This window comes from Macaca fascicularis, chromosome 15 (assembly GCF_037993035.2).
Source record: "Macaca fascicularis isolate 582-1 chromosome 15, T2T-MFA8v1.1".
Taxonomy (NCBI): Eukaryota; Metazoa; Chordata; class Mammalia; order Primates; family Cercopithecidae; genus Macaca; species Macaca fascicularis.
In genome coordinates, this window is record NC_088389.1 from 940,000 (window position 1) to 966,018 (window position 26,019).

At 48.5% G+C, this 26,019-nt stretch overlaps 1 long non-coding RNA gene across 11 annotated transcripts in view; it reads right to left on the reverse strand.

Moving 5' to 3' along the window:
- LOC135967302 (uncharacterized) overlaps positions 1 to 26,019 on the reverse strand; it is a 103,455-nt gene that overhangs the window by 21,106 nt on the left and 56,330 nt on the right. For 6 of the 11 annotated variants that reach the window (XR_012424003.1, XR_012424005.1, XR_012424012.1 and 3 more), the window contains exon 1: positions 1,909 to 18,272. This is a non-coding gene — a long non-coding RNA (uncharacterized lncRNA). Of the gene's footprint in view, positions 1 to 1,908; positions 18,273 to 26,019 lie in introns of those variants that run through there. The other 5 variants (XR_012424013.1, XR_012424007.1, XR_012424006.1 and 2 more) reach the window with 5 other exon arrangements.

Here is a 26,019-nt window from a genome sequence, read left to right on the forward strand (position 1 = left end):
GTCCTTGCCGTGGTTGGGAATGGGTGATTGCCATGCTGGCAGGGGAGGATTAAGGTGAGAGTGGCCCTGATTTACCTAATCTACATAATGACAGGGAGCCTGGGAGTAAAGTGTAGCCATGGCCTGGAGGATGGATGATGGATGTTGGTGAACGACTGGCTGCACTCACCGCAGCTGGCCCAGGAATGGGGAAGGATGGCTGAGTATGCCGTTCAACGGTACCTGGTTCTTTCAGATTTGACTTCCTTATGGATTTTCTGCTGTAAAGAGGAGAGAGCCTGTGGTTCTAGGCCAAGCATCTCACTCATCTCATAGCATCTTGTATCCCTCAGCCAACATTTATGTCAAGTTTTAGAAGTCCTATCAAACTGGCAAGCATTTATCAATTTGGTTTAACCATTGGATTTTGTATCTGTGTCTGCATGTCTATTTTACATCTATGTGGTTATTTGACACTCTGTAGTACCTTTGTAATAGGTTCTATTTGGTGGAAGTTACTTTCAACAAACCCTTGCTGCTACTTGAATTTTCAAGGTTGCAAGTAGAAAGGAGAGAATAAAAACCACATCTTCTCTAATTTTAAAATGTGTTGTTTCTCAAATCACACCAGAAGTAAAGATATTACAAATTACAAAAGCAGCCAGAATCAAGGTTAAGAGATTTCTGGGCGATTCTGGCTAATCAGCAGTATTTGCTGAGGTGTGTGCAGCAGAGCAACATGCCAAAACGCCCGGGACGGGGGAGAGTTGGGAGGCCAGGCTGTGACTTCGGAGGTGCTGTTGCCTCAGGGAGAGGAGCTAGATGTAGAGAGGATAAATGGCCACAGGTGTGACCACCACCATCCTTGCCGCGGTACGGAGGCCTTTCTACAGGGGCCTTTGTGAGCTGAATTAAAAATCGAAATTGAGAGAGTGCAATGCATTCTTAGTTTTTAAAATAAAATGCTAATAGAGAACGTTTTGTTTGTAAGAATGTAAAGTGTTACATCTTTGTTTAGAATTTAAGAATAATAATTTGCTTCTGAGATCTTTGTGACTGAGATTTGAAATCTTAAGTATGGTTTTTTCTTCCATGTTTTATACATATGCACGTATACACATATATGTAAGGTATATAAAAGGAAAATAAGCGTGTCTGTATTCACATTTATATACACTTCCATAATGTGTATACTTCCAGTCACACTTAGGTCTAAGAGACTATGACTTGACTTGATAACCATGAGAGGGTAATCGCGCCTCCCGTGTTCCAGGCCTCACACAGCCCGTGCCAGGTTTTGGAAGCAGGAATTTGTCTGCAGCCACTTCGGGAAGCATGTGGTTGCCAGGATTGCCTAGAGCTCCAGGCTGTCTCCAGTCCCAGCCTCCCTGGGGTAGAAGCTGCCCTACCAGGGGCCTGGACATGGATGTTAGGGCCTGGAGCCAGGGACCGCTCCTGAAGCGGGGGGCTCCCCTCACGGCTGGGCATGAGAACCGAGGATAGGAGGCGGAACCAGCCTCGGGCCAGTGCACGGCCTCCCTGAAGTGCTTGCGGGAAGCCCCAGCTGCACTTTGCTGACCCCATAGACAGCACCTCACTCTGTGAGATCCCCCTGGCCCACCCCTCAGGTTCCTAAAATGATGAAGGTTTCCTGAGCTGTGAATTTTTAGGTCTAGGCTAAAAAGTCCTGGGACAGGCTCACAGGGTTCTTTATGTAGAAATGATGAGTGTGCTGGTGACTCAGAGCAGGCACTGCACCCTCACTCCAGGGTCCTTCATGCCAGGTGGAAACGAGCGTGTGGGTCACCCAGAGTCCCTGCATCCTCACTCCAGTCACTGCTCTTTGGTTTCTTAATTAAAAGCCTAAAAGCCTTGATAATGAAAATGCATTCTCCCCAGAGAGTCGAGTTTCCGGTTATGGAGGCTCACCTGTAAATGCCGTGCCAGGTCAAATATGCTGAGATCTGGGCCAGGTCCTGCTTCCTGCCCACGGCCAAAGCAGGTACTTCATTTGGGAGGTGACCCAGGGGGATATCTGAGAGGCCTGCCGGTCCCCGAGGGATGAATCCGCTGGCCTTCACATTCTGCTCCGGCCTCCATCAGCTCCTTTCTACCTGCAAACTGCCGGCTTTGACGTTGCCATCATTGGAGATATGTTAGGGACTTAGTATGGGTTGACACCCATAGGACCAGCAGATCGTGGAAAGGTGGGAACCAGGGCTGGGAGGGTGGTGACCACGGCCAAACTGAGAACCGTGGTGGGCTGGGAGGTCCATCTTCTGTCTGAAGTGTTTTTCAAAATATAAAACATAGTGTCTCAGGAGCATGAGAGGGCAGGCCACAGACGGGGAGAACGCATCTGTAAAAGACTCATCTGAGAAAGGCTGTTATCCAAACCGTGCAAGGAACTCTCAAAACTCAACAAGAAAATGAACAACCTGATTAAAAATGGACCAAAGACCTGGACAGATACCCCAACAAAGAAGATACACAGATGGCAAATCTACACGTGGAAACATGACCCGCGTCTTATGTCATAGGGTGAGGCGTCACTGTGCACCCATCGGCCTGGCCAAAACACGAACTCCGACACTGCCGCGTGCTGGTGGGTGTGTGGGCATCAGGACCCTCACTCATCGCTGGGGGAAGTGGGGCAGCTGCTGTAGGAGGCAGCGTGGCGGTTTTCCGTGGAACTAAGCTCTCCGACCACAGGAGCAATCACAGTCCTGGACGTTTACTCGGAGGAGCTGAAAGTTTACTTCCATGCGGAAATGTGCACACAGACGTTGACAGCAGCTTTATAATTGCCAAAACTAGAAAGCAACCAAGATGCCCTTCAGCAGGTGAATGGATAAACTGTGGTATGTCAGATACTGGGATATTATTCAGCACTAAAAAGAACTGGACCCCTAATCCATGAAGACAAGGAAGGATCTTAAATGCATGTTGCTAAGTGAGACTCCAATCTGGAAAGGCTGCCTGCTGTCTGAGTCCAACCACAGCACAGTCTGGAAAAGGCAAAGCTGTGGAGACAGTCAAACAGTCAGTGGCTGCCAGGGGCTGGGGAAGGGAGAGATGAATGGGAGGAGCATAGGGGATATGGAAGGTGGGAAACAACTCCAGGTGGGGCTTTCATGGGGGATGCATGCCGTTCCACGTCTGTGAAACCCACAGAGTGAGCAGCAGCAGGCCGAGTCCTCGTGTGAGCTGTGGACTGTGGGTGGTGGTGCCGTGTTGATGCGGGTCTGTCGGTCGTAGAGACATGCTGGTCTGGTGAGGGCGGGAGAATGATGGAGGCTGTGCCTGTGCTGGGAAAGGAGATAGGTGAGGACTCTCTGTACTTTCCTCTTGATTTTGCTATGAACCAAAAACTGCTTTTAAAAATGTCTATTGAAAAGACAAACAAAAGAGTGCTGGCCAGACAACATCTGTGTGAGGGTGTGGCCTGTGTTCTACATTCAGAATTTCCGTTAGAATACACACATCTAAATTTTTCAAAGTTAAACCTTTGCATTAAGTAACTCGCTACCAAGTTACAGTATCAGCTTGAGCGCTGCCAGGATGGCCAGGATCCTGTATCCTGACAGGCTTCTCCCCTTGCAGGTGCAGTTGACGTCCATGGCCACATCCCAGTAAGCAGCAGGGCTGGAATCAGGAGTCAGGCTTTGCGGGACAGAGAGGAAGTGAGATCTGTAAGCACGTGGCTGAGGGCCGGCAGGGGGGAACCCATGGCAGGGGGCCGGCAGGGATGACTTTTTGATCAGTTTTCCTTATCGCTGAGGCCTTCCTAGACTTGGGGAGTTGGAGTCCCCACTCTCGGGTGCCTCAGAAACCAAAGGCTGCTCGTAATCCTCAAGTTCCAGATGCCTCAGGGGAGGTACCTGGGTTGTTGGGTGCAGTTCCGTTATTTGCTGCTCGGTGGGATTTGCCCACAGCATTTCTGGTTGTTTCTAAGAGCTGATGTTTGAGCTGCTTATAATCACATATGGATGTCGATCTACCAATAAAAGTTAAGAGCAGAATTTTAGTTCAAAGAGTTGTGAAAATGCTCAAGGTCGTGTACTAATGTATACATTACATTTGTGGAAATATCTAAAAGTCCAGGATTTATATTAAACACTTCTCTTGATTTTTGTGATATCTACCTGTCATTTTTCCATTTGATTAATAGATGTCAGAGGGCTTAAATTTTGAGTGCCTGAATTCACTGAAACTAAAACTTCTTACATCAAATGTAATTGAACTGAACGTAGCCAACAGTGCATGCTTTTATAAGTACTGATTAAAATATATAGAAAAACACATATCCATGAACATGCAGATGGGGGCAACATGTTAAACCGTGGAAGTAGAATTAGTATTCTTTGTTTTCTGAGAAGACAAATTTTTAAAAAGCTAAGGGGTCTTATAACTTTCTAGTTTCCAACTTATTTACCCTAAAGTGGAAGATTGACAGCAGCAGAAGAGGAGATCCTGGGCCAGTGCAGGCTCTGGGAGCAGCGGGGTGAGTGCTGGAAGGAGCTGGCTGGAGGCAGAGCCAGGGAGGGGCTCAGACAGGCCAGGACGGCCTCAGGGCACGCGGCTCAGTGAGTGAGAAAAGGTTCACATTTCTTGGAGAGCCCTTGACTCTGCCCACGGAAAACCCAAACTCCTTCCAACGGGGATGTGCATCTCATGTAAAAGTTGTTACTCCCAGAAAGAAAGCCAGTGGATGTAGAAATTTTATGTATGCAGAAATAATTTCAAATTTGTTTCTAACCTTATCCTTTTCTTCCCCCATCTTAATGTGTGGTGACTTTCTGCACACATCTTAGGAGAGCGCTGTATTTCAGTTCCTGTTGGCTCTGTTGTGACTTTGTGGTGTCCGATGTTCTTGTTCTGAGGTTCTGCCCAGAACGTGGCTCCTCCCTGCTGAGCGTTGCTTGTTGAAGGCCCGTGTGGAAACTTTCCCTGTAAGCTCGTTGCCCTCAGCAGTCTTGGTTCAGAAATCTTTAGACCTCCTGAGACTCCACACAACCTTCTAAACTTTCTAGCGTGACCTTTTCATTTTACTGTTCCCCACTAACTCAGATGTTTTCCAGAATGTAAGTAATCTGCTGCATGCAGGGCGGGGAGTGCCCTCCGTTGGCTCTGGGGAGAAGCATCGCTGTTTCTCCGGGTGGAGCTTCCCGCCCACCATGGTGTGCTCCAAGACGCAGCAGGGTTCCTTGGCAGAAGTAACCGTCGAAGGCCCGTGTCTCCGTGGCATGGTGGCTGTGGGTCTGCGGCCTCGCGGCCATACCGGCCCCTCCCCATCAATGGCACCACGGAGAGGAGCAGGGGGAGGCCTGGGATCTGTCTCCAGAGTCACAGCTGTGCTTCCGAGACTGCGTCGTCCGTTTGTAACTAGACATGCAGAGAAAGTGTTGGAGATCAGCAGGAGACGGTATCTGTCCCTAATGAGCTCAGGCATGCCCTTGAGAGGGTCAGGTTTCTGTGCGGCTGATCTGGACTCAGCCTGGCTGTGGCAGTGCAGGTGACTGCTGGGCTTTGGCAAGGCTGCACCCACTGTCCGTCTGAAATGGCCCCCTTCCCTGGCTCACGGTGCCAACTGGGTGCCCAGGCCTGTGTATGTGTCGGGGAAGGGGTGGGTGGGGGTCCTACTTTATTGCCGTATCCAATGGCACGCGGGGTCAGCACTCAGGAAACATGTGCTGTGTGGGTCAGCGATTGAGTTCAGAAACCTGGAAAATTCAGCAGTGTAGGCTTTGGGCATGACCCGTCCAGCCTTGGGGCTCTTTCTTTCTCTGAATTTCCTTCCATGGCATCCTCCTCATCCCAGGGGCCCCTGTCCCCGTATGGCTGTTGGCAGCTTCACAGGTTCCTCTGCCTCCCCTCCCAGGCCCTGGAGTGGCTGGGACAGCTAGTGGCTGTGCAGACCCCACAGCCAGTAGATCGTTGGTGCCAACGCCTTGGGCCTGGGTTACCTGAGTCAAGGACTCCAGTACATGGCTGAGCTCACCCCGAATGTCTGGATCAGAAGGCCTTGGGTTGCAGAAAGGTGGGAGTTCGATATCGAAGGACAGCCTCCAAAGCAGAAGGGGAAATGGCTGTGCTGGATGGGCAGCTAGAAGAGTCTGTGCACAGCCTGGGACCCAGTGCAGACACAGAGCTGACATGGGCACTGCAGTGACACGGCCACCATGGAAGTGGGCAAAGTTATAGGCTTCAGATCGATATGGAGGGGCTGGTCTAAAACAATCCTCTGTTTCCTTTAATCCTAGCAACTGCTGGCTTTTGGGGTGGGGGAGTGAGATCTGTGGTGGCCGCGAGGAGAGACAGGGATTTTAATTAAACCCCTCTTTCTGGGAGAGGGGAGTAGCCGTTTCTGTAGGGCAGTGAGCATCGTCATCTCAGGCAGCTCAGGCTGCTGTAACGAAACATCATTGACTGAGCGGCTTATGAACAACAGGAATTTGTTTCTCACAGTTCTAGCGGCTGGATGGCAGGATCAGGGTGCCGCACGGGTGGATTCTGGTGTGGGCTCCTTCCCGGTTGGCACACACCTTCTCTCTGGCCCTGACACAATGGGAGGGTGAGGGATTTGCTGGGCCCCTTTCTGAGGCACAAATCCCATTCAAGGGTCTCCAGCCTCGGGAACTCATCACCTCCCAAAGACCTCCTGACAGCATCACATTGAGGGTGAGGATTTCAACCTGTGTTTTGGGGGGCAGGCAGTTCGTAATCTTCACCCTCTTTGTGTATTTCTGACTCAACATTGAGTCTGCCTTTGGCTCTCCAGGGGACAGAGCCTGTGTGGACACTGAGCAAGGTCAGAGCTGCAAGCATGTGCACATCGGGGGCAAGGGAGCTGCCAGGGGTGTGAGAAGGGGGTTTCAGCGTCAATCGGAGCTGCTTTCCTGGCAAATGTACTCATAAGCTATCCTGGCAACATTTGCTTTTCACGAAGAGTCGATGAGGCAGTGGGGGCAGCAGGCGGTGTTGCCAGAAGCTTGGAACTGATGGGCAGCAGAGAAGGGGCAGAGGCCATGACCTTGGGGTGGTCAGCAGTGCCAGGTGTCTGCCCTCCAGGTCTCAAGTCTGTGATTGTGCAGAGACTGAGCAGACCGGGGCTTGCCGGCCAGTGTGGCTCTCATGCAGGTGATTATCGGGGTTGCCTTCTATGTAATGTTCCCTCAACCCCATCCCCCCCCCCACCAATTTCTGTAACTAGCAGAAATGCTGCTGCGTTTGATGAAGCCTTGAGTTTCCCATGGAGATGTAGGAATAGCACGATTTGGCTCACGTCAAAATACTTTGCAGTGAAGCTGCACGGAAGAGGATTCTAGGCTTCCATTTGACGTTTTCAACAATGCCTGAGTGTTACAGGACCGTCTTGCTTGTTAAAAAGCACCAGATGAAAAAGGCTACTGGTTAATAAAGGAGACTTTTGACATTAGCACAGAGAGGGTGGCTTGAGATAAATTCAGCGTAACATAGGTGTGTTTGTAAGCCGTCAAAAGGACCATCTCTCTGCTGGCGACACATGTTTTCCGGTATTGGTTTTGTTCTGAAAAAGGATGACTGGCATTCGGCAGAGTCATTCCAGAATTCACCTGGAAGGTGTCCACATGGTGCCTTTTCTCCTGACATTCTGGGCACCACGAGGAATCATTCCTGTCTTCAGCACTAGCAGGAGACTTTTCCTGAACACCTGCTCCTCTTTGGCGTTGTGGGTGTGAAGGGGTCAGAGTGACCCTGTCTTCATGGAGCTTTCAGACATCATGGGGATAGTGTGGCACAAGTGTCGGGCTCAGGGGGGACGGAGGTTTTCCCCCAGAAAACAGCTGCCGATTCCAGGATGGTCCTCGACCCCTCCTCCCTCTGTTCCTCTGCGTCATGTTTGAATTAAGGCTGTTCTATCGTTGCGGGGGTGTCATGTTAACTGGAAGTGTGCTTTTTTACTGGGCAGTAAGTAAATTAATGGTACATTTTCCAAGGACAGCGAGGTTTGATTTGATGAATCCAGTGGGGGAAAGGAGAAGGGGCTTGGCTGTGTGGGGATGTGTGTGATGGGAGCAGAATGGAGCAGCCATGCAGGCTGTTGGGATGGAGGGGCCACGCCCGCATTTCCATGGGGTCCGTCGCTGTTTGTGCCACTAGACCTGAACCTCTGTCTCTACAGTAGTAACGCATCATTCACGTCCCAGCAGGCCAAGTCCTCAGGAAAATGGGGCCAAAAAGTAGAAAACCATGACCGTAGAAGGTAACGGCACATGACTGAGCTTTCTGGGTGGTGCGTCCTTGTGATAAAAACAGTCCTGAGCTGAACACCAGGATGAAAACGAACCGTCCTCCGTGCTGAAGTCGGAAGAGGTGTGCTTGGCTCTCCGCAGTGCCTGCCTGTTTGGGCGGTGATTACTGCAGGTCACACGTGCTGTACAGGAGGAGGGCAGTGAACTCTGGAGCCAGGCTGGCCGGGTGCAAGTCCCAGCTCCATAGCCAGCTCTGTGATCTGGGACAATTCACCTATGTCCTCTGCCTCTCGGTTTCCTCCTCTGTAAAAGGGGGGTAATAGTCGCATCTATCTGAAAGGGCTATGTGAGAATTAAACGACCTTGTAAATGTAAGGGGCTGAGAACAGTATCTGCTCTTGGTGAGCAGAAGGATGACCAAGGAGGTGACCAGCAAAATACCCCTTTCGAAGCCTCAATACTGTTCCATAGTGAGCAAAGACACAGCTCCTCTATGGACGAAGCCATTAATAGTCGATCCTGGCAGGCAGAGTGCAGATTCCTTCGAATCAGAAATTTGAACTCGGGCCAACGACTGCTGTACTGATTGAGTAAATCTTAGGATTTGTTGTTAATGGTAAAGTCTACAAAAACAGAAACAGTCTGAAGGAGTTTGAGAGGGTGTGGGCTCAGCTGCAATCTCTCCTCCCAAGGCCGTTGGTTAACATCATCTCCAGCCCTGTGGAAAGACAGCAGCAGTGAAGAAAATGTCGGACAAACATTTGGTGTGTTTGTACACTTCTCCCAGAAATCCTAAATGCTTTGCATGTTTCAGCTAATAATTCATGAAAATGGATTATGCTGACCATTTTATAACCTACTTCACTGCTCTCCTGTCTAAATCCATCCCTTTGTGACACATTTTTTACACTTGGCTCATTTTTTCAATTGTGTTTGCTGTCTTACTGCCATGTAAAGGATAAACGTGCATGTCTATGTTGATTTGACTGAGACAGCTAATGCTAAATATGTCTCTGTTCCTTGAAGGTTGACTTGTGATGGTGTCATTTAAGTCTCTTACTTTTTCCCCTTGAGTCAGCAAAATATTCCATGTTACTTTGAGCAAAACTTGCTCACTAGTGTTATGGAGGGTATAAAAGCAAATGGAATAAGTTTCCTGCCTTCAGGAGGATTGAAATCTCAAAGTCGGTATGACAGCATGGATGGGAGTCAGCTCAGTTTGCAGCTTTTAAAACATGTTGGAATCTTTCCTCTGCCACTTTTAATGGTGAGACCCTGAGCAAATCATTTCCACAAGCATCAGGCTCCCCATCTATGACATGGAAGTAAAAATAGCAATCTTGACAAAATTGTGATGACTACAGACGTGTACCTAACCTCTTATTTACCGCCTCCCGATAGAAGATATTGTAACTCATCCCATTTGAGAGCAGGTGGTGATCACCCCATCCTGTGAGATTCAAGTATAATAATTATCTGGAATCCCCCATCTGCAGGCGAGGAAGACCCAGCAGCCCTCACAATGTCTTCTGGAAACTGGATTTTGTTTGAAGGGTGAACTGACTCCAAGTTTCTTCTGTTTTCACGTATTGTCCTTCCTACGTGTCTCCTGGGGTTTTTCCCTACCTCCCAATCTACATTAACCTGATAACAGCCAGCTATGTTTTCTAGAATTCCCCTAAATTGACTCATGCCAAATACTGAATACAGTAGATTGGGAGGGTTCATTAAATCACGATAGAGCATCCTAAAGAAGGAAAGTAGACACCTTTGTTCTTAAAGGGTCTTCAGCCATCCCACCCTGGAGGTGGTTGCTGATTGCCTCTTCTCCTCGGGCAGTCTTGTTACTATGCATCACTTTTTTTTTTTTTTTCCTGAGATGAAGTCTCTGTCACTCAGGCTGGAGTGCAGTGTCATGATCTTGTCTCACTGCAACCTCCATCTCCTGGGTTCAAGTGATTCTCCTGCCTCAGCCTTCCGAGTAGCTGGACTACAGGTATGTGCCACCACACCCAGCTAATTTTTGTATTTTTGGTAGAGACAGGGTTTCACAATATTGGTCAGACCGGTCTTGAACTCTTGACTTCGTGATCCATCCACGTTGGCTTCCCAAAGTGCTAGGATTACAGGCGTGAGTCACCGCACCCGGCCTGCATCACTTTTTATGCCTCGTCTTCATCCTTACAGCTTCTCCTTCCTAGGGGCCTCAACTCCCAACCCTGGAGTAAGGGTCACAACTGTCCATCTTCATGCAACACAGCTTAGTTCCCCTTCTTCTCCTCCCCACCATGCCCTATGGGCTGCTTTTCTACAACCAGAATGGAGACCCAGGGAGATCTGCTAAACTAAGACAGTTCTCACCCCTGGGAGAAAAATCTACTTCCCAGTTCTCAGTCCTGCTAAACTATTGTTAAGATAAAGAAGGACCATGATAAATCCTATTGGCTAAGAGAAGAAGATTCTCCAGGTTGCCATAGGACAAGAGAGGAAGTGACAGAATCTGCAGCCATTTGGTCGAATATGTGATATGTGAGTCATTCTGAGGAATACGTTAAAATTCTGTACTCAGATCTTGGAAAATGATATTGCCAGTAGAGGGAAGAATGTAACAAAAAACCCAGGCAGAAAACAAACAAGTGTGTGTGGAGAAGAACAATAATGTGATGTGAATGAAGGGTTCGGTGTCATGAGTGAGAAATGGCTGACCGAAAGTAGGGAGATGCAGAGAGGAAGATACCACGGGAAGACTGAACATCACATTAAGTGATTTAGGTGATTCTGCCTGCAGTGCAAATATTTTGGGCTCTGAAGTGAAGTCATCAAAAGGTTTACGTCTGTAATGGAGGATTGGTCTAGATAGCCTCTCAGATCCCACTCGGCTTTGAGATCCTTGATTCCGGGTCACACCTGCCGGTCTGGAGGGCAGTTCTTCAGGGTCATGAAGGAAGGATTCCAGGAGGCTGGAACATGAAGGACATTCAGGTGACCACATCAAGAGATCAAGTGGGGTAACAAGAGCCTGAACTAGAAGGAATGCAGTGTAAATATGAAGAAGAGGAAATGGGAAACTGACTAGAAACGATAAGTAGAGAAAAAGGGAAACGTGTGATTCCAAGGTTTAGAACAGTATTTGTAAGTTACAGTCCCACAACTTCTTGCATAAACAGTATCTAAGAGAGTCATTTTAAAAAGAATAGCAAACTTCCAAGTTCCACTGAAAGACATCAGCATCTCTGTGGAGTGAATTGGGGAAAGAGAATGAAGAAGTCTGTTCAACTTTTAGATATACAAAATGTGAATTGAATTGCATGAGTGACACCAACAATGTGAAGATATTTAACAGGAGCTCTTTTTTCCCTTTTTGGCCTGTAGTATTTAATCCTTCTATCATCATTATCGTCCTTTCTCTAATTTAATGTCTTTGAACCTTTCTTCAAAAATCCACTATGTATAGGTAACACGTTTGTGAGATTATTACTAGACCCTCTAGGAGGTTTCATTAACCCAGTTTTGATAGTTCAGGTAAGTCCTCCACCATTTTTTTTCCAAGTTGTCTTAGCTCTTTTGGGTTCTTTAAATTTCCAGACACATTTTGGAATCTGCTAGTTCATTTCTACTGAAAAAAAATAAAATAAAATAAAATAAAATGCTGGGATTTTGATTGGAATTGCATTAAACCTCTGATCCACAAGGGCAGAACTGACATCTTAACAATATTGAGCCTGCTGATCCATGAACACAGTATATCACTTCATTTATTTAGTTCTTTAATTTATCTCAGCATCACTGCCTGCTTTACAGTGCATAGATCTTACACATCTTTTGTCAGATTTAGTCTTAATATTACTTTGTAAATTTCCATTTCCAATTATTTCTTTGCCAGTGTATAAAGAGATAAATACTGCTTATGGAAAGTTTGCAAGATACAAGCTAAACACAAACTCACTTATTAGTAAGGAATTTATTATTATTAGTTTTAGTGGCTTTTTGTGATTTCAGGAGATTTTCCACACGGGTGATCACGTCACCTGCAGATACAGATAGTTTTAAATCTTATTTTCTAATAAGGGTGCATTTTATGTGTTTTAACTTGCCTTATTGCACTGACTAGACTCCAAAAAAATGCTGAAAAGCAGTGAGAAAAAAGTCATCAGGTGGGATGGTAAATACAGCCCTTGTTCTTCCATTTTGACCTGAAGCACCCAGTGTGATCATTTTCTCATTTGATTTTTGTGAGGACTTTTTGTTTCCTTTTTTTCCTTTATTTTTTTTTAAAAATACACTTTATCTTTTAGGCAGTTTCACGTTCACAGAAAAATTGAGGGAAAGGTGCAGAGAGACCTTCTATATGCCTTCCCTTCCCCCACGTGCACAGCCTCCCCAACTAACAACACTCCTGCCCAGAAGGAGCATTTGTAATAATTGAAGAACCTACGTTGACATATTGTCACCCAGAGTCCACAGTTTACATGAGGGCTCCGTCTTGGTGCTTGTTCTATGGGTTTGAACAAATATGTCATGACATGTATCCACCATGATAGCATCGTACAGAGCAGTTGCACTAAAATCCTAAGAATCTCCGTGTTTCACCTCATCATCTCTCCCTCTTCCCAACACCTGGGAAGCACGGACATTTTCACTCCATAGTCTGGCCTTTTTTGGGATGTCCTTTAGTTGGAAGCTTACAGTATTTAGTCTTTTCCGAGGGGCCTCTTTTGTGTAGCCGTGCATGTTTAAAGTTCCTACGTGTCTTTTCATGGCTTGACAGCTCACTTCCCTTCAGTGCTAAAGAATATTCCATTGTTTGGATATATCACAGGTTATTTATCCACTCACCTAGTGAAGAACATTTTGGTTTCTTCGTTGCCTCCAAGTTTGAGCAATTATGAATAAAGCTGGAATAAAATTAGCAATTATGATTAAAGCTTCTATAAATGTCCATGTGCAGGTTTTTCTGTGAACACAAGTTTTCAACTCCTTTGGATAAATACCTAAGAGTGCAATTGCTGGAGCACATGTTAAGAGGATATCTCGTGCCCATCAATGATACACTGGATACACAAAATGTGGCACGTATATACCACGGAATACTATGCAACCATAAAAAAGAATGGGTTCCTGTCCTTTACAGGGACATGGATGAAGCTGGAAGCCATCATTCTCAGCAAACTAAAAGAGGAACAGAAAACCAAACACCACATGCGCTCACTCATAAGTGGCAGTTGAACAATGAGATCACATGGACACGGGGAGGGGAACGACACACACAGGGGCCTGTTGGGGGGTGGGGGCAAGAGGAGGGAGGGCATTAGGACAAATACTTCATGCATGCAGGGCTTAAAACCTAGATGATGGGTTGACAGGTGCAGCAAACCCCCATGGCACATGTATACCTATGTAACACACCTGCATATGTATCTAAGAACTTAAAGTAAAATGTAAAAATAAAAAATAGGGAGTATAGTTTGGTAAGACAATGTGATAATTTTACAAACACAAAACATGTCATACCCACTTCCCCACCTCCCTCAAGTGCTTTCAACAGCATCCTGTTGCTGTTATTAAGAGAATAAAGCATCTACCATCATCTCCCAGCCCCTGCCTGCCTGCCTTCATTCTTGTCTTGTGCCACTTTCTCCCGTGTTTACTTCCTTGCACGTGCCTGTTTCCTGCTGCAAGAGGCATTCTGCACGCACCCCCATCTCTGTTTAGACCGTGGTGTCCCTACACTCCACCCCCCTCAACAAGCAACCTCTACTTCTCTCCAGACTGCAAGGGGATCATACCTTCCAGAATGCATCGGTTTTCTACCACTCATCCCAAGATACGCCAGATTCTTTTACAGCATAAATTTAGAGAACCCCGCTTCCCTTTCTTTGGTGCGCTTTCCTCAATTCTTCATCAGAAACCCATTAGACTGATTGTCATATTAGTGCCCATTCTCCCCATCAGGCCGCAAGTTCGTGTGAGCAGGGGCCACAGTCATGTTGGTGAACCACGGTATTCTCAGTGACTATCCATGTGCTTAGAAAGTATTTGCTGAATGAGTAAATGGGTCTGCAGTTCCAACCAAAGCTAGAAGCTTGACTTTGGAAGAATGAAAGTAGATAACATCTCCAAAGCAGACCCCATAGCATGAAAAAAGAAAGGAAGAACGGAGGCAGAGCTGAAGGATGAATATTGGCACAGGAGTAGGTGAGAGTTTGATGTAGTTTGAACTACATCAAAATCTTAAGAGTAGACAAGAGAACAATATGTTGTTTTTGTTCATTCTTTTCAACATTTGCAAAGTTTTTTGCCTTGAGTGTAGTCACTTTTGCAATCAGAGGTTACAGTGCTTGATGGAATGAGGCCATGAAGCACACACACCACCGAGTTTCTAACACAGAGCAATCTGTGAGGAAGGATGGAGACACAGGAAAGGTTCATTTTAAAGCAATGCAAGTGTTTTTTTCATAAAGGCAAAAGACATTTTTTGAAGTGTTTGCATCATACACAAGTCTGCTAAATTTGGTCAAAAAACAGAGAAAACAGTAACAGAGGAACACTTTAGCCCACAAGGAGACCAGCACACCCAGCTCGAGGCCACTCCAGATGAGGAGTGGAGAGTGGTTTCCTCACAGCTGACCCACAGGATCGGGTAACACAAGCAGAAGGGAAACATGGGGACCACAGAGACATCAGACTGTGGACTTCATAGCAAGAGACAGCAACACAAACTAGCGGAGTCATTAAAAACTATGGTAAAAAGAGGTCCACATTCTATTTTAACCTGAAATCAGTGGCACGGGGACCACCACACCACCCTGCAGTTGCCTCCTCCCTCCCCCACACACAGCAGCCTCCTGGGACAACATCCTACTTCCAACTTGCAGTTGCCTCCCGTCCCACCCCCCCACAGTGGCCCCCTACGACAACATCGTACTTCCACCCTGCAGCTGCCTCCCATCCCCAACACACAGCAGCCTCCTGGGACAACGTCCTACTTGCCGGCCACAGCCTGGAGCCCCCAAAGCATGGAGGGGCTTAGCGAGCCACACAGCATTCCCCCTTCACACCTGGGAAGTCAGCCCCTCACTGAAGTGGGTCCTGCGCCCACCAGCTGTGCACGATCAGAGGTGTGAGGTTATGGACCTGGTCACCCACTGTGCAGAGAGGCGTGAGGTCATGGACCTAGTCACCCGTTGTGCACGATCAGAGGTGTGCAAGGTTCCAGACCTGGTCACCCACTATGCACAATCAGAGGTGTGAGGTGATGGACCCGGTCACCCGCTGGGTATGAATAGAGGTGTGGGTGGTTAGTGACCTGGTCACCAGCTCTACACAATCAGAGCCATGCGAAGTTGCAGACCTGGTCACCAGCTGCACCCAATCAGAAGCTTTTGAGGTTAGGGACCTGGTCACCTGCTGTGCACAGAAGTGTGAGGTTATGGACCTCGTCACCCGCTGTGCATGATCAGAGGTGGGCCAGGTTAGGGACCATGTGCGTGGTGATGGACCTGATCAGCAGCCAAGACACCTGCCGTTTCCAGTGTCATCCCGGCTTCTTTCAAAACTGGAAAAGTCTTCAGATATTTCCCAAAAGCTTGTCCATCTTTGAAAACGATATGCGTGTGCACAGGTGATACCGATGACTGAAGATTGAAGGTTAGAGCATTCCAGCCCCATGCCCATGTCCCATCCCATCTGCGAAAACTTGAGCACAAACATCTCCCTCTCTGAAGCTCCCTGAACCCTGTGGCAGGCCTGAGACTCAGGTCCAGTGTCCTGTCAGTTACACTGAACAAAATGTAATTCAACACTGGCCATGGGCCCTGTGCTTTAAAAACCACATATAAATCTCCCAAAGAACTACAATCTATGAAAGCTTTCATGGCTAGTATTTTAGGAAGACTGATCAGTCTTGACCTAAATCAAAGCCGACACTGCCCAAATTCACTCTAACCCCAGCTTCGTGCACAGGCAGCCATCGCCTGGCCGTCAGGGTGACCAGCAGCCTGGGCACAGACAGGACCAGCGCCGGTCCCTCCCTGCACCTTAAGGGGGCTTCTGAGCTGCTGTCCATGATCAGTGATGGTGACGCCCAGAGCAGCTTTCCGGGAAAGCAGTAAACCTTTCAGGTCCTCACCTCACGAGGATGGCCATGTATAAATCAACCGCCTTTGTTACTGCCCTGCCATTCTCAAAGAGGAGACGGGTTAAACTTCTTTATCCACATGCCCAACACAAGGCACACCTGCCCCAGCACGAGGCTCATCTACTTAATCCCGGGAAACTCACACAACCCACAATCAGAGGCCGCACACAATCAGAGGCCGCGCACAATCCGAGACTGAGCACAATCAGAGACCACACACAGAGACCCACACAATCAGAGGCCACAAAGAGGCCAGAGGCCACAATCAGAGACTATACACAATCACAGGATGTGCACAATCAGAGGCCATGCACAGTCTCTGCAACCTCATCAGAAACTGTTTCTGACCATTCACCTGAGGCCACCAAGTTTAAATGAGAGGCCCAGGTTTTAAAAGACAGCAGGAGTTCTCTGAAGGCAAACTCCGTGCATTCCACCATCAGCACCATTTGTGCCTGTCACGGTCAGGAAGAACCACAACCACGTCTCGGTGCCCTTGCAGTGCAGGGCGCTGCGTTTCTCCCCCTTTCCAAACCCGCGGCGGCTCCTGGCGACCCAGCGCCTCTGCTCAGCCACACGCCCCCAAGGCCTTCCTCCCTCACCCCACAGGGGAGCTCCCGCAGCCGGGCTATCTGGCTCATCACTCCGATTCAGTCACTTACACCCTCATTCCAGGCTGAAAATCTCTTCTGAAAATATCCAAATCTTACCCACGTCAGGCTCCATCTTTTCCCCAGAGCTCCTCATCCCCTCCAGAGCAGCAGCCCTGGTGCCCGTGCAGCCGGGGCCTGTGGGCAGATCCGTGGGCTCAGAATGCCCAGCCCCTCAGCCCCTCTGTGTGTCCCCTTACTCCCTGCTCCCTGGCGTTAATGCCCTCCGTCTTCGATTTCCTGATAGGCAAAAGGGGGTTAATTCTAAGAGTGCTAACCGAACTGGATCACTTAACACCATGTCGGGCCCAGAATACCCCTTGGTCAATGACAGGTATTGCTGCGCTGTTACCATTGCGCTGGGTCCAGGTTTCCTGTGAGCCCTTTAGGCTCTTTGCCGTAAAGGCCACTCAATGGTCCTGTCCAAGCCTGTCTGTGGCAGATGGACAGGTGAGTGGCCGATGCACACGTGTGATGCTGAATGGGATCGTGCAAAGCTGGCCCCGCGTATTGTGGTCAACGTAAGAAAAAAGTCGCCCATGCTTGCTTGCTGCTGCCCTGCGGTGTCCAGAAGGAGCCGCTTAAAGGCAACTGCGCCGCACCTACCTTCTTGGAAGGAGACGGCAAGACCAGACTGGCTGGAGCTGGGAAGTTGTGCGCTACAGATCAGGGCTGCGTAACCCAGGGAAGGCATCACTCAAAACACGTGCTGGAGGGCAGCCAATCCGACCCGACCGTCCACCTCCAGGGTCAGCCATGGGGCTCCACTTGATGTGTCATCCTGATCACCCCTCACAGAGCAAATGAGCCTTTGACTTCAGCCTGTCCTAGGTACAACACCGACTCCCACCTCCCACGTCCTGAACCAGCCTGTTCCGGGGATTGCTGTGGAGGTAGAGGAGCAGGCCCAAGACATCTAGTGGCATTTCCTGGCAAGGACACTCACCATGCTCGACCATAAAACTCGGGTCAACTGGTTTTTCGGAGGGACTGTAATTTACTTGTGGCACGCATGGATACTGATTGACCCAGGGAGGGGCACGGAGGAGGCTGAAGGAAAACCCATGGTGACTGCGCCAGGCATTCCCGCACACACCGACATCTTCAGACTGGGGCGGCGTCCTAGTCTTACAATCAAACCGAAAGCCCAGAGAAACTAGGGACCTTGTCCAAGACCAGCAACAGGTATGTGGGCAGCTGGGATTCAACTAAGTCCTTTCCTGGATCCATCCGCGCTGCTCCCTGCCCCCACTCCCACCACCCCGCCATGGCCCCCGATAGACACAGCAGGTCTGAACATCAGGCACCCCGCACGCAGAGTACGGAGCAGAGCCGGCTTCCGCAGTGGGATCTCACACACATCCCACTCCCCTTCTTGCCGAATGCCTCGGGACTCTGTGCGGTCAAGTCTGCAGATGTGGCCTCACTCTGCGCTAGGAGATCTGGGTGGCCGGCAACGTTTTGCAGAGTGCTCCTCCAGACGGGGCTCGTCGGCTGATCCATGAGACACAGGACACCTGAGAGAAGGGCCGACAAACCCCACAAAGTCGCTCCCAACATGGAGAGGACAGGACCACAGCGGGGCTCTCGCAGTCCACGCTTTGGACAGGTCTTGCTGCAAACTGTGGTGCTCGTCAGGCGCGAGGAAGTTTCCCAGGGCAGGAGCTCTAAGTGACACAGCAAAAGCGACACAGGCGATGCAGCAGGATGTACTTCAGCTCAGGGCTCAGGAACCACGGGGTGCAGCGTGGCCTGCAGCAAACCAGACACATCAGAAGCCAATGTCCCACCTTTTACATTCAGTGACATTGAACGGAGGGAGTTATATGTAGCAATCATCTTCCTGGGGGACCCGTACAGCACGCATGACCACCGACACTGACCACGAGTCCTTCCTAGGTCCTGGGGGCTACCCCACTTTACACGCACGGTTCCATGCACAAATCTACGCGTGGCAGTTGTTAGCCCCAGCTTAGAGATGAGGAAAACGCTGCTGGAAAAGCTAAGTGAGAAAATCAGACTTCAGCACACCTGCCATCTCCAAGACCACTACTACTCTATGTGCTAGGGTCTCAAGGGTTGGGTGTGTGGCATTTTAAGTGACTAATTGTAGGTGGTTTTCTTCTCTCCTACACCTGTTTAGCCTGAACGTGCACGTACATGCTCTGCTGCAGGTGCACTGCCGTATGTAGACCAGCAATGCTCTTTCCTGCCTCGGGTTCTCGTCACTGCCTTCCGGAAAATCTCACCTGCTTTACAGCCAAGCCAGGTAGGCCTGGTCAGCCGCACAGTGAAACTCCCGCAGTGTCAGAGCTAAGTGCTGGCTGAGACTTTAACGGCGAAGACAGTGGAGTAATGGGGATAAACTGAGCAAAACTGTATTGTAACGCAGATGAACGTCTAGAAGCAAAAGAAACTGACACCCCTGAGAGCAGGCGACTGTCTCTTACTATGATGTTAATAGCAGCTTGCTGTTTCCAGTGTCTCCGTGTGCCAGGGTTTCCAGTCAGCGTTTGTGTTTATCTGCTCTTGGGCTACCTGATCAAACCTCTGCAGAGATCAGGGATATCTAAATTGACCCAGTATCTGCAGGCTGGCTGCTCAGAGGCCGTGGTGTGGAACGGCCAGGACATCGCTTAGTCATACGGGGCACAAGCATGTCACTTGCCACTCGTGTCTTTCTGTTTCATCAAACCCTTTTTTCTCCTGAATATTGACCATAGCAAAGTCATTAGCCTTTGAGATGCATTTGAAACATCAACTTGCTTTGTTCAAGAGGTTTAAGACACACGTAAGTCTTTCTTGCCATGCTCAACACACACAGCCGGCCGTTTCTGAAGTCAGTGTTTCTGGAACAAAAGCCTCGGCCTGCCCCAGTGAACATTCACACTGAGCACACTGTCGCAAGGCTGCTTGGCCAACCAGCAGGGGGCAGGAGAGAGCTGCAGGGGCCACGTGGGGTCCCTGCAAAGGCGCCTCACTCCCTCAGTCAAGCGCGGTGCCTCCTGCCAACCCAGTGGCTTCCTCCAAGGGGAAGAGGCCTCTTCAGCTGCTACTGCACTGATTTCAGACGGCTCAGCCAATGGGGCAACAGATTCAACAGAGTTCCATGTTGTTTAAGGAAAACTTCTGTTACCAGGCAACCTTAGTACCATATTCAACGTAAAATAACCAACAACATTGTTTCCAAAACAACATGCTACTAGTGCCTTATCCTTCAATGCTGCTTAAACACGGAAAAGTATGAGGAAAAAAGAGCATGGCACTTACTTCTTAAAAAATAACACCTCTTCCAGGTTATTTTTACCCCTATCATAAAGACTTAGAACTGTGGATTCCCTACAGGAACGTGGAGTGGGGGTGGATCCCCACACTGACCCAGCCTCACCCCAGGTCAGTCATCCCCCCACCACGGGGTTCACACCTCTCCAGACACTGTCACCTCATCAAGGAAAGGTGGCGTCTCTGAGCTCTCTTCGCAGGAAGCACCCGAACGGGAGCTAGAGACACAGACACACCCACAACTACTTTGAAATCCTAAACATATTTAAGGACTTCATTATTAGTTTTTTAAAACTGTAAGAACAAAGTGACCCTGGTTTTAACCTCTCTGCCACAATAACACCGTGTACATCTGTCTTTTGCTATTTGTTCCTTCTCCAGCAGCTGCTGCCTGGCTGGCCGACTGCAGAAGAACAGCCTCTGGTACTCCCGGGAAGCCCTCGGTAAAAGCGTGAACACCACGATCACGTCTCAGGACGCCGCACATGTTAGGGTCGCCCACAGACCGCCATTCCCAGTGCCTAGAAGGCACTGAACGGGCCTCCTGCTCTTTGTAAATGTCAACTTTCCTAAGCTAAGTTTTCTTGAAAATTTTTAACTGCAGTCCACACGTACTTCTTTGTGTCTTGTTTTTATCCTAGAGGAATACTTTTATGGAAAATTAAGCTTGCAAGGTTGAAGGATTTTCTGAAAGTCGACTCCTAATCCTGGAAGAAAAAAAAAAATGGGCCAAAGGTGGTGCTCACGCCTGTAATCCCAGCAGTTTCGGAGGTTGAGGCCAGGAGATTGCTTGAGCCCAGGAGCTCGAGACCAGCCTGGAAAACATGGCAAAACCCTGTCTCTACTAAAAATACCAATAATAATAATAATAAAGCTGGGCATGGTGACGTGTGTCTAGTCACAGCAACTCAGGAAGCTGAGGTGGGAAGATCACCTGAGCCCAGGAGGTGAAGGCTGCAGTCAGCCCAGATTTGCATCACTGCACTCCAGCTTGGGCGACAGAGTGAGACACCGTCTCGAAAAAACAAAAAGCAAAAACAACTGTATAAATCATTATAGAAGGGAGCTGGCCAGGCGCAGTGGCTCACGCCTGTAATCCCAGCAATTTGGGAGGTCGAGGTGGGCAGATCACCTGAGGTCAGGAGTTTGAGACCAGCCTGGACACTATGGCAAAACCCCATCTCTAATAAAAATACAAAAATTAGCGGGGCATGGTGGTGGGTACCTGTAATCCCAACTACTGGGGAGGCTGAGGCAGGAGAAGCACTTCAACCCTGGAGGCGGAAGTTGCAGTGGGCCGAGACTGCGTCACTGCACTCCAGCCTGGGCAACAAGAGTGAGAGTCCACTTCAAAACATAAAAATAAAAATCAAGGGAGCTAATGTTTTTCATTTAAAGGAAGGGAGAAGAACATTCAGTATTTATACCTCTCAAGCACACATCTCCAGTGGTGTCCTAAAGTATTCAAGATACACATTCCTACAAATATAGCTCAAAACTACTCACCAAGTTACATGCTAAAAGCACATGCATTGTAAGAATGCTACATTATATTTTTTGAGCATCTGTATCCAATATTTTAGCATACTGGCAGTTTTCCCTTCAGGTGCTGTATGCCTAAATTATTACATGTTTAGTCATTCATTTTAGAATTTATGACTATTATGCTTTAGGCAATAAACATAAGCTACTAAATTAATGACTTAGGGGAAAAGTTACTAAGTTAACTTGGAAGTTAAACTTTGCAAACTGAATTTGTTGGACCTCATTCAAGCTAGATGATCAGTTTTTTAAATTGTTTCCTGTGTGTTTCCCTCCAGGATGGAAATAGCTTCACTCTCATCCACTGTGCACACTGCAGCCCACGCCTCTCGTCCACCGCGCCACACTGCAGCCTGCAATTCACCCTGTACCAGGCTTTCCACACCGTACCTGAAAGTCACTAAGTATAACCAAGAAGGAAATGAAAAGCAGATAAATGACCTCCACCCCTACATCCAGCATGCAAATGTTAAACATTCATCAAAGTAAAACCAAAATCCCATGTTAGCTCACAATTGTAACTGGTAGAGTTATGTGCATGGCAATTTAAAAAGTCTAGTTAAGTAAAAACCTAATTGAGACTCTCAAGAAAGACATCTGCAAAGATTGACAGTGAGGAGAGGACTTCACTCTGCATCCAGCCTGTTCTGGAAGCCACGGCCAAATATCAGGTTGTATAGATCCGAAAAGCAGGAAAAAACAAGTGTTGAAAGGTGTACAGTCTCAGCAATGTACAAATTCGATGTAGGATGCTCAGAAACCTTGAATTTCCAATCAGGAAACAGCAACATGAGCAAGTTTCCCAGCAGTGCCCACTTTCTACCTACGGCACGTGTAACAGTTACGCTGGCCACCTCCGGGGGGACAGAGGCTTCCTGGTCACATTCGCTCTGGCAGCCACACAGCTGGCCCCGCCAAACACCTGTCTAATACTGAGGAACCACTCTCTCCCTGGGCTTTGCTCACTCTAGCCAGGAGAGCATATTTACAGAGTACTTTACTGAGTCCTCGTTCAATGCGTCAAGCTTGTTGAAGGCAGGGCAACCCCATTCCTGGCCCAATTAAGTGAACTGAGCAGAGCAAATGCCTCCAGTTGGACGGCACTCAGTCACAACAGCAGTGGCCACTGTTCACAGGGCGCTGGCTTCGTGCCGAGAACAGTTACAAGCGTCTTCTCTCTGTCCGAGGAATGTGCACTGCAACCCTGTGGGGCCGTTTGCAACGTCCACCAGAGTTCTGAGGCAGCCAAGTCCAGGCTGTCCGTGGGCCTTGCCACGTGGCCGTCCACGTCCCCTGCAGATCAGACCTCACTGCAGGGACCACGGGTTCCAGGGCTGCCTTGAGGCACATGCTCCCTTCACCACCTCCTCCTGGCCCCTGACATCAACCCTCACCACTGCTGCCAACACTTGATTTTCTCATGGCTCCTGAGGGGCCTGTTCTGCCCTTCCCTGCTCCCTGCGTCCGGCTTGGAGGGTACCCACATCAACGCCAACGCTCACGTAATCACCAACCTTTCCACGGGGCTTGATGCCTAGGAGTCTCAATATCAGAAAGTCAGATTCCTGTGCTTGTTGGAGAATTTCTTCCCATTGTACAAGTGAAGGAGATAAAATTCTAGGTGCCTGCAATAACCTCATTTCCACAACGAAGCAACTTCAGTAGTAGCACAAAACAAACAAACAAACAAAAAAAAAGCTTTTTTTTTTTAAACTTCTTTTATACAAGCTAAATACAATTTAATTTTTACATCCACATTCTCATCAGCTCCCACCTGGTGAGCAGGCAAATAGTAATTTTCAAAGAAACAAATTGTTGCATAATTTTAACACTTAGCATTATCACTATTAAGCAAGAAGTATCCCAAAAATACATGATGATCTTGTTCTCACGTTCAAAAATTGATTGTCACACAGTGAAATAACACTTAATGCAAAGGAAATTTTCTTTTCAGGTATCTGTTCTGGAAAAGAAAAAAAAAAAGATTTCTGGCAAAGAGATAAACATTAATTATGTAACAATCCAAAATGCCTCTGGGAAAAATGATGTCATCCAATTAGTTCTTTGAAGTGTTACAAATGCAGCTGAGTTTTAATAGTAATTTCTCCATAATTATCAAAAGAGTCTTTAAAAATCTTAGTGCTGAAATAACTATAAATGGATATAATACGCAAAGCAGAAGAGTTAACATTTGGGGTAGATTTTGGCCCATATTTTTAACATATGCATAGTTATTCACCTAGTTGAAGCTTATCCCTCTCCTCCTAGGCTCTTCAAGACTGATTTTCAAACATAGACTGGCTTTTGGTACATGAAGGCAGCTTTAAAAGATGTCAGGATCAGACCGGGCACAGTGGCTCAAGCCTGTAATCCCAGTATTTTAGGAGGGCAAGGTGGGCCGATCATTTGAGGCAAGGAGTTCGAGACCAGCCTGACCAATATGGCAAAACCCAGCCTATATTAAATATTTTTGTAATTAGCCAAGCGTGGTGGCACACACCTATAATCCCAGCTACTTGGGAGGCTGAGGCAGGAGAACTGCTTGAAACCAGGAGGCAGAGGTTGCAGTGAGCCAAGATCGCACCACTGCACTCCAGCTTGGGCGACAAAGAGAGACGGTCTCAAACTAGAACTTAGCCCTCAGGAAAAGCATTGAGCACCCCCCACCCAAACCAACCCAAGGAATCACATGGCAATGGTTATCATCTGATTTCGACAAATAAAGTTCTGTTCTCCCCTCTGAACACAATGGTAAACACCTGCCATCAGCCCACAGAAACTCCCAGGACCCAGTAACACTGGACTAGCAAGATCAATGGGCCACGTATGCAGGGTTCAGCAGCAGAAAGTCATGGCACCGAGAATGGTGTGTGCTCAAACCAGATTCCTTGCTTTCGGGGTGAAGAGGCTTCCCGGGAAAATCTAGTCCAGTGGGATGGTTCCCACTTCCACCATGAGGAGGAAATGGGGGGTTTCCTGAGGGCACTGACAGGACCTGGGTCTCTGCCCCTTTGTCCTCTGTCCTGTTATGGGATGAGGGTGGGCTGAAGGCAGGTTTCCCCTACATCTTCCGGGCAGGAGAGATGGAGCTGACAAGTGGACGACGCTTTTTCCAAAACATTCCCATGTTTATAACCTGTTATCAACCTGTTTTCCCTGGAGATCAGTGAAGCAGCATCATTGATTCTCTTCCATTAGGGACAACCCGGTGTTATGGGAGGCAGGAGACGACATGCGAGCTGGTCTGAGTCAGTCACTTGTGTCTGGTCCCCAGCGTGCTCGTCTATCAAATGGGCGGCCCCACAGACCAGTGACTTTGAACCAGAGTTCCATGGAGGTTGCCCAAGGACAGGGAGGGGGAAGAGGGGGAAGAGGAGGAAGAGGAGGGAGGAGGAAAGGGAGGAAGGAAGGAAGAAGGGGAGGAAGGAAGGAAGAAGGGGAGGAAGGAAGGAAGAAGGGGAGGAAGGAAGGAAGAAGGGGAGAGGAAGGAAGGAAGAAGGGAAGGGGAAGGAAGAAGGGGAGGGGGCGGAAGAGGTGTGGAGGGAGGAGTGTGGAGGGAGCACTGTGGAGGGAGCAGTGTGGAAGGAGGAGCAGAAGGGGAGTTCTCTGAGGAGGAGGGCCAAGTTTTTGAGGTGTCTTGGAGTCAGAGGTGGCAGTGGCTTGGGCTCTAGGCCCTCTGTTGCATAGTTTTAGGCTTTAACTATTTATATTTGTGGACTCTTTAAAAGATTTAATTTGAAGGAAACCGGAGTTGGGGATACCTTGCTTCTAAAACACAATTTCTCAAGCCTGAGACTAAGTGCTAGGCATTGCTCATTCTGTTACAATCATTTCCTCCTATTTAAAATCAGCCACACACCCCCAACCTCTCTTCAGGGCAAACATCTTTTCCGAGGATCTCAAACAGCAGAGCGAGCGGCCCGTGACCCCAGCCGTGGGCACGAGGAGCGAAGAGGAGACGTGTGGAGAGGGCTGCTGATGACATGAGAGGTAGAGGCCCGGCACCTCCCTCCAGGGGCTGTGCTCCTCCAGGCCTAAAGGACATCCTCGCCTCTGGGGTGAACAAGCAGCACAAACTATCAACACTTATTCCAAAAGAACAGGAAGAAAATTCAAACGAAGTTAATACAGTTACCCCAACACAACACTGCAGCAGCCCAGAAACAGGAGGGCCACTGAGCCTGAGGTGGGCGGT